Source organism: Hippocampus comes, unplaced genomic scaffold (genome assembly GCF_001891065.2).
Source record: "Hippocampus comes isolate QL1 unplaced genomic scaffold, H_comes_QL1_v1.1 scaffold149, whole genome shotgun sequence".
Taxonomy (NCBI): Eukaryota; Metazoa; Chordata; class Actinopteri; order Syngnathiformes; family Syngnathidae; genus Hippocampus; species Hippocampus comes.
The window spans coordinates 436,506-445,450 of record NW_017805235.1 but is presented as its reverse complement, the minus strand read 5'-3'; positions in this window follow the sequence as shown (position 1 = coordinate 445,450).

The following is an 8,945-nucleotide window of genomic DNA, read 5'->3' as shown; positions in this document are numbered from 1 at the left end:
TAGCCTGATTGTGACGCACCTCACACGACAAGACGGATCCCGCGGAGAGGCGCGGGGATTTAGCACAACAGGCCAAATACTTCTACTCTTGCATGATGTTGTTGCAGTTTGGTGTCTTTCTGTAAATCCAGGTTTCGTGAGGGGTAATTGAGGGGAATTCAAGAGTCAGCTGTCAGCAAAGGACAAAAGTCTGTAAAAAAAAAAAAAGGGTGCGAATTATAGGTTGTACACGGTTTATGGTAGGGTTGAATTCAAACTGTCTAAACTTAAGTATAGCATCCTGGCTTTAAGAACGTCATCAATCCATCAAGGTTTGACTTGTTCTCGATTAAGATACCAGTCGGCTGACCTCTCTAATTGCAAGTACGCTCCCAGAATGACCTGAGCCTTGCACAATTGTCACAGTACGGAAACAAAAGTTACTCTCTACCTTTGACCCAACATGATCAAGCCGGGACAGTTGGAATGAAAAATGGGAAAACTACAGACTTATCGATGTCTCTCTCTCTCTCTCGCTCTCTTTCTTTGTCCTCTCGTTGGCCTCTGTTCGTTTGCCCCCAAACTTTGTCTCTCTCTCTCTCCCTCCACATGACACGTTGTCTCTTGTTGACTTCCTGAGCTTGATCAGAAAGAAAACGCTGGTGCCAAAGAGAGACACGTCCGCCGAGTAGCGGGCCTGATGGGAGCCCTCGGGATGTGGAGCTCCTTTCAAGTGGGGCCCAGATGGAGGTGGCACCATGCTGCCAGAGCCTCTGGAGTTAATTAGAAGACACTGTCGCTGTGGGGTGGCGAGGGCCGTAGGACGTCACGGGCAATTACGGCCAGGTTGGAACATGAATTTGTCGCATTTCACCTGACACTGACCAGAACAGCCTCTGACAATTTACTCGGACTATTGTACAAAGATGTAAATGAACAAGAGAATTAAAATCACCATTTTTGCCTGCGTTACAAAAAAAAAAAAACACTCTCACATGAGCTATGATTGAAAGAAAAGTGCTTCTTGTTTTCACGTGGCACATTTGCCTCTGCATCCGTGACTCTTTCTCATTGTATGAAAAGCTAATATGGAGAGCCCTGCTTGTTTTCCGTCACTGCACTTCATATCCATACGAAGCGCGTGGAATTCTCAGGCTCACGGTTTTTTAAGTTGACCTCATCGGGTGATATTCTTCCCTCAAAAGCACTCCGAGCCAAATGAAATCACTCGCTGGAAGGATAAGTGAGGCTTGCAAATGACCTGAGAGAAGTGAAAGATCATAGACCTCGCACGCATTTCACTGCAGCCACAATCCAAGCCGAGGGAGGAATAGAATGCGTCAATTAGTATCAGCAACCTGCAATTCTCCGCTGCCCCCTTTTTAATTTAGAAAGGTAGCTCTTTTTATAGATTTTTCCACCAATTTGCTCGCCTCGTGTAAAAATGATTGCCTTCAACCGAAAGGGCGCAGAATACATCACCATTTGCTACTAATGCATTTCTTGAAACGCGTATGGTGCTGCTGCTGCTGCTGCTGCTGATGATGTTTTTCAACTTGCCCAATCTCATTGTCTGAGTCCAATTTGGAGAGGGTCCATATGGATTTATTCAAACAAACTTGCAAACTTTGGTTAATTTTTCTGGACTATTATTTATTTATTTTTTTTTGTTTGATACACTGAGCCTTTTGTTATTTGCGTAATGGCGTAATACTCTCTCTTTTCACGGTGTTATTTCAAACTCAAACACATTCACACACACACATATATATGAGCGGGAGTGAGGTAGATCACGGACCACTTGGTATGAAGGTAAAAGGTCATCTATGAACCGTAGTCACGCAATAACGTCAACATGGCTGAAGAGTGAATTCTGAGCCTTACAATGATTTTAGGTGGGATGAAATCATCTCCTTCACAGGCTACTCTCTCCATCTCTCTTTCATCCCCCCAATCAGCATCCTCATCCAACCCTTCATTGAGGGTCCCTGACGAGGTCTGGATATCGCCACCTGGCTCAGACACACACGCACACACACGTGCGCACACGTGTGGCGGTCGAATTGAACAGACCAAAAGATGGACGATCAAGGCTTAAAATACCATGAGCATGTATTTATGGACATATTTAGGCCACTCACATGAAGTGCCCAGGCAGCAATCTCCAATGTAAATGTACATTAGCATATATTATGACTTGGTGAGCTATGCAAATAAGCTGCCTTAATTAGGGATAAAAAGTAATCTTTGTCGCGCCAGGAAGTTTCTCCGGGCAAGCGGAGCACTTTGCTGTCAACTGGGAATTAACTAAACAAAAGGCCTGTGAGAAATCACAACTTTCCCCTCTCGTGATTAATTCCAAGTGTTTTTCAAGTTAATAGTGTCATGCTTGGTGGCTCATTCGGTGGTCTCAAAGCTGCTCGGCTGTGGACTCTTTGGAAACGTTCAATTTGATTGGACGTTTCTGGGTTGGCGAGATGGCATGTTGGATTAGCCGCTGTATTAATTATGCTCTTAGACAATCAACAGCTAAGAATAAGGCTCCACTTTGATGCCATGCTTCATTGCGGCGCATATCTGGAAAACTTTTTTTTCTTTATTTAAATATAGTCCATATTTTGCATACCAAAGAGACACATAAAACTTGTCAAATTAGTTGGTATAGGCTTTCTGTTTATTTTTCATGAAACAAATTCTCTTCTCGCGCAAGTCCAAGAATAAGGATTTATCCGCTTATAGTGACAGTTTTTTTTTTTGTTAAAGTAGTCCGGGTGATCAAGTGCATTAATTTCAGATTCTTCATCATTCTATCTGTGAAAGCTGCTGAAGGCGACGTTGAATCTTATGCAAATGTATTCCATGTATCGCTGAAAATGGCAGTTGAAATAACCTTTTGAAATTTTGAAAACTGTCCAAATAAAATCGATTGGCTGGAAGTAAACAGAATCGTTCAAGCATCCGATAACTTCAATCCGACTCCGCTAAGCCATAAGAACAAGCCTGCATCCCATGTCCAATCATATGACAGCAATGTCACGGCAATGCTCGGCCTGCATTTTGGAACCACCTCGGAAGAGGTTTTGAAAAGCAGTTCCAGTGTAACAGCACAGCCCTGAAAAGTATAATGGAAAAGCGACCACTCAGAGGCCGTCTCGTGTGCAACCTACGCAATGGAAAAGCTTAAGTAGCCTTGGCTTGCATGCACACACACACACACGCATGCACACGCACACAGACATGCACACGCACACACACACACTGTCATTGGGGCCAATTGTTTCTCATGATGGATGTCGCACACTCGCCCGTCAGCATGGTGCCCCTGCTGCTTTTAATTGCCCTATCAGAGAGCTGGAACATTTGTTACTCCGGGGCGGTTAGCTCAGGTTAGCTAGATGAGAAGCCATTGCCTCTCCCTCACGCACAATGGCCATCACGCACTGACTCGGAGACACGTTTCCTTTCTGCAATGCTGAGGAGGTGATTTATTTCTTTATTTTTTTTAATCCCGGTTTGTTGGTGGTTTGCAAGGTGATGCAATTGCCACATCACAACAGGTTGTGCTGGCACCTACAGCGCAGATCCTGAAATTCCATTTTGTTCATTCATTTTTAAACTTTTAGTCACATTCTATTAAAGACTGATTGTATCAAATATCAAAATTCAACCATGTACAGGAGTTGGGACTATTCTGGATAGAGTCCACAAAAGTGCCCCATCGCAGGCAAACAGAAGAACCCTTCGTTGATCCATCTTTACTCTGTCCGGTATATTGAACCCAATGGGGGTATTGCAACCGGATGCCGGCCTGCAGTCAGATACTTAGATGCGTAAAAGTGTCAACTTTAATTCAGATGCAGTTGTTCGACCCTGGTGGATTTCTGCGCTCTTACTGAGTGTCATTCTTGAGCTAAAGCTTTGATTGTGCGCTCGATCATACGGGAAGCAGTGTTCAACCTCATTGTTGATGGCAGTGTTGTCACAACAGATAATAACACTGACACCTGTAAGTACGCACTCTTTGTCACGCTCCGCTCTAATCTCAACAACTACAATCGACGTTTTGCAAAAGAAACTGTTGTGCTGACATGCATTCACGACAAAACAACGCATTTTTCTTCCTGACAGATAAAACAGAAAGAAAGAAATCGAGAGGGAAACATCAAGTCAATTTTCTTTCGGCTTCATACGTTTCTCTACGGTGACAACACTCGTCTTTGCTGTTGAACTCGCTGCCAAAAGCTTTCCCTTGGGATGTCAGTAAAGTCAGACAAGCTCTAGTCAGAACTATCTAACTATCAACTCAAATCAAAGTTGAGCATGTCGTCTTGACGTAGTTTACTTGGTTGGGTCTGCTCAAATGTGCTTCATTTAAGAGATGCAGGACCAAAGGTCTCCTCATCAATACAAGCTCAGCTGAATGAGAGTCAATGAGGTTCGCTCTATGACCATAAGGGGGCAGTGTAATACCGTGCAAGAATGCCTTAATACGTCCCATCGCTTCATTTTTACCTCTGCCTTTTATTTTTTCCATCCATCTTTGCATGGCTCTCTGTCCCCGTCGCTGCACACACACACACACACATACACACACACACACACGTACAGTACAAAAATGCACGCACACACACACTACAGAACTGACACACAAATACACGGTAATCTCTGCTTCCTCCGCTCAATTATGAGCTACAATGCGTGTAATTAGAAAAGAATATAATGCATTTCAGCTTTCATTAATGAATTTCATTGATTAGCTCCATCTCTTTGTTTCTTGCTTTGACGAAGTTAACTTTGCGGCGAATAAACAGCTGAACTTGCCGCCGTGGACGCGCGTGTTGTCTTTGGCAAGTTGGCCATATGGTGTGTCCTAAATAGAAATAGGCCCTTGCCACAAAGCTAACAATGGTAATGGAAAAGGGGGATCTGAAACTGAAGAAAAGAAGTAATAAATCATGGGACAGCATTATGGTAAAAGGCAAGAGGCGGTGTTTAAAAAAAGACTCTGCGAGAGCAGGCAGTAAGAATAGATGAGGTGAGGGGAAAGGACATAATTGCTACTCTGTTTGGGGACATGTTGCTGCAATAAACCGCACAACTGCGACCGGGAATAAGGGAGAGTCCATGCCAAGTGTGTGAACGGGGTGCTCGATTGCAGTGACGGTGTCATGGATGGGAGCACTTTGATGCCCAAGCCTTTTGTCTTTGTGCATTTAGAGCTTGTCCTCCATGTATGTGCGCATCTGCGTATGTGTGTGGTGGAACGGAGACTCTGTGTCAGCAGTGCTGTGCCCTCGGTGAGCCGCTCTCTAATTACAGTCTACGGTTTCGGCGTCCATCTCCCTGTTTAAACCCGACTAAGGCAGGCCGGCCCCACTGAGCCAAGGTAAACCACACGGCTAATTAGACAGACCGGCTTCCATCTCTGCGCCGGCAGTGGAGGTGGGTGGGGGCATGCGTAGTTTGAAGAGAGCTCGGGATGGCGGGAAGGTGGAGGCTATAGGATGAGGAGAATTCGGTGCAAGTGTCACGTTTACATTTGGAGGCTTACGTTGTTATCAGAAGTTAGGAACGCAACAGTGTCTGCTGCGTTGTTTTGGCCCGTGTTCACTTGTGTGTGTGTGTGTGTGTGTGTGTGTGTGTGTGTGTGTGTGTGTGTGTGTGAGAGAGAGAGAGAGAGAGTAATGGCTGAGGCATTTCTGGGGTTTTACAGTGTTAGTCCAAAGCTGTTTTGACACCCCTGAATGCATTTCTTTAAGCCGGGGGTAATTTGCATACTGTACGCAATTGTAAATGGGAGAGAAGGTCATCGGTCAACCCGGGGCAAGCTAATCTGCATAATTGGCTCCGGTGGTTCAAATTATAGCCTCCTGCTGCTCTGCTTAGAGACGGAAACCAAGGGGGCGAAATAGGAGCGCTGCAATTATGGTCATATGCGCCCAATGAAGGGGGGGGGGTAAAAAAAACTCGTTTTCTTTCTGTTTCTCAAGATTTTGCCTCTGACCAATGAGAGGTAACGGTGGTACCAGACAGCAATCAGGAATTCATCTGCCTCCACAGCGGCGAAACCCCGCCCTCGCCACATGGAGAACTAGAAAGTGGGGGAGACAGGAAAGCAACTGAATGAGAGAGAAACACGGACGAGAAGGAAAGACCGAGAAAGGAGATGGCATCTCTCCTCACTCATCAAGACGCGTGAAGGGAAGGCAAAGGATGAGGGTGCGAGGTAGACATCTTGGCTCTGGAGATGGCGCGAAAGTGAGCGGCGAAATGGAGGGGAAAATAAGATGCCGCGACACGTCAAGATGGCGGTGACAGATCTGTTGTCCTTGAACCAAGTGACATTTTCTCCTGGCTGTCCTTTACGGTCGATCCCGACTCAAAACAAAAGCCTTTTTTTTTTTTTTTTTCCAGATTCCGCCTCATCTCTTTAACACTTGATTATTGTATCTGTGTGTGCAAAGAGAGGTTGGATGAGGGCACAGTAAATAAATCATGTGGGTGAGTGGGGGATTCATTGGAAGAAGGTCACCGGCTGGACCCTTCCTGCTCCACGCACACGTCCACGCACACACGCGCTCGCACAAACGGACACACATCCTTGCTTGCTGACAGGCCCCTGCCCCTCATTTCGGGGTGCTCTGGGTGATTCTCCCAGCGTAATGGCTTCTACCCCATTTCCAGTCTCCCGTCTGAAAGAAATGGCACACAGAAGCTCCCGTACAGTGACATACACACACCTGGCCAGACGGGCACTGGGGAGAGGCAAACGGATGGAATCAGCCCGGTAAATAACGTTCTTCTGTACATATTTGCTGTTTGTCTGCCTTCTAGCCTATAATTTGATCTGTCGCTTTTAGTATTTCATTTTTTTCCCCACACTCGTTTTCATTCTTGCGTATGTCGCCACCGCTTGAGTATGGCCCTCTTCGTCGTGTTTCTTTGCGTCTCTTCATTGCGCGCCGCGGTCCTATGCTAACGCCGAGGTGAGCCGCGCTGTCAATCAGCTCGTCGCACAGGCTGCGGCTGAGCTGGAATTTTCCGCAGGTGCTTGTCACGCGCTGAGGCGGCGAGGTGGAGAAGCGGTGACACCCTGAGGAATGTAAAATGGCCGCAGTAACTTATTGCAAGCGCAATTGTCCTCTCGAATTGATGTATTCGTGCAGTCCGCTCACCTTCTGTCCGACCCCAATTTCTCAAAGCGGCGTATCGTCATCAAGGATTTAGTTCCAAATGGCAAGCACATTTCATAAGGTCGCACAGATTTGACTCTTAATAAGCTGATTCACTGAGAGCTTTAACTTGAGGCCTTGACTGGTCTTGAAATGTCACTTTTTTTGTTGTTGTTGTTTTTTTTTGAACTGGCTGGATAAGAGTATGGATGATCAACCACCGATTCGATTTCAGAAGGGAGCGGGTGTGCATGCCAGATAGACAAAAAGAAATGTACAAAGAAGAGGGATGCATTTGTTTGTCTGAATCTCAATCTGTCTAGCAGGGCGGCAAGTGGGAGGGTCTATCAATCACCCCCCACTCCCCATCATTTATATTCAGCGGTTCATATCACTTCAGCAGGAGGAGAGACTCAGCTCCTTTGCATAAGGAAGAGTAACTCCTGAAAAGCTGTCAGAGCAAACCAAATAAATGACGACATTGATGTATACGTTTGATGTTTTTGTTCAGAGCGACGATAAATGTGTGCATGCGTGATGACGGATGCGCTCTCACCCCTCTGCTATTGTCTTTCTTTTTTTTAGGGGGGTGGCACATGAAAAATGTCTTTAAAAAAATAATAGTTTCAGTCAAGACTAATGTAGTCAAATTCGGCAAATATGGTCTTGTGCAGATTATGTTTTCACGTCTTTTGCTCGGTAAAGGGCGGCAATGTTTGTCGAAGAAGTTCAGGGAACCTTTCGAAAACCTTATTTGAATGAGTCGGTGAAAAGAGCCCTTTTATTCTGGTCCTAGACCAGGTGTAGGGAACGCAGGGCGTGCAGGCCATATGCAGCCCGCAAGAGCAAATAATTCGGCCGTTGACATCTCGGAAAATGAATAAAGCCTCAAAAAAACTATCAAAAAAAAAAAAACCCTAACCCCAAAATGCTATGGATTAAAAAAAAAAAAAAACCACACACACACACACACACACACAATTGCGCCACATTTTTTCCATACATCTTAATATGGCCTTTGAAGGACTTTCTAACAACTGAAATGGATCCCGGTCAGCCGCCCTGCGCTTGAAAATTGTGGTTACGCTATCCTGTGTCGAAATTCCTCCGTCCTCCATTTTAGCGTCCCTCAGTGTGACCTTGTGCTGGCGTGTGGAAATTGAATGCAGCTAACTACAGGGGCTTAAGTGTAATCATGTCTTTAGCTGCAAGAAATGCGCCGACGGGCTGTTTCTCCCTGGAAAATGAAAACTCCCCACATTAATTGAGGGATATTACTGTTGGAGTCAATTTCCATGTTTCTAACAGGGATATTCATACCCTCAGACCTGGACAAATGTTTCTGTCTGGGTGCAAAAAGAGGGGGCAAAAAAAAAGACGGACAAAAGGAAAATAAATGAAAACAATTGCAGCATTTCAGGAATGTGAAGCACCTCTTCAAAAAACAAATGCGCAATTGTGAATTCCTTCAATCATTTTGTCTGTTATTTTGAGTCATTTTCTTTATGACACGGACGAAAAAAAAACCCTTCTAATGTTTTTAAAAAGTCCATCTTGTCAAAGAATCCATTTTGAACAGAAAAATAAGCGCAGGTAAAAATTCAACCGTGCTGTGTTGCTGATTTGAGTCAGCCAATAGAGGCCAGTGTGTGACAAAGTATTTGGCCTCTCCGAGGTTGCTGCTCATTGGAGGAAAGGCGAGACTGGTCGGGGGAGCAGGTGGGGAGCTTGGAAAGCCGGGAGGGTGGGGGTCAGTTTTGTTGGATATTGTGGAATGGCATCAGCAAACAAGGT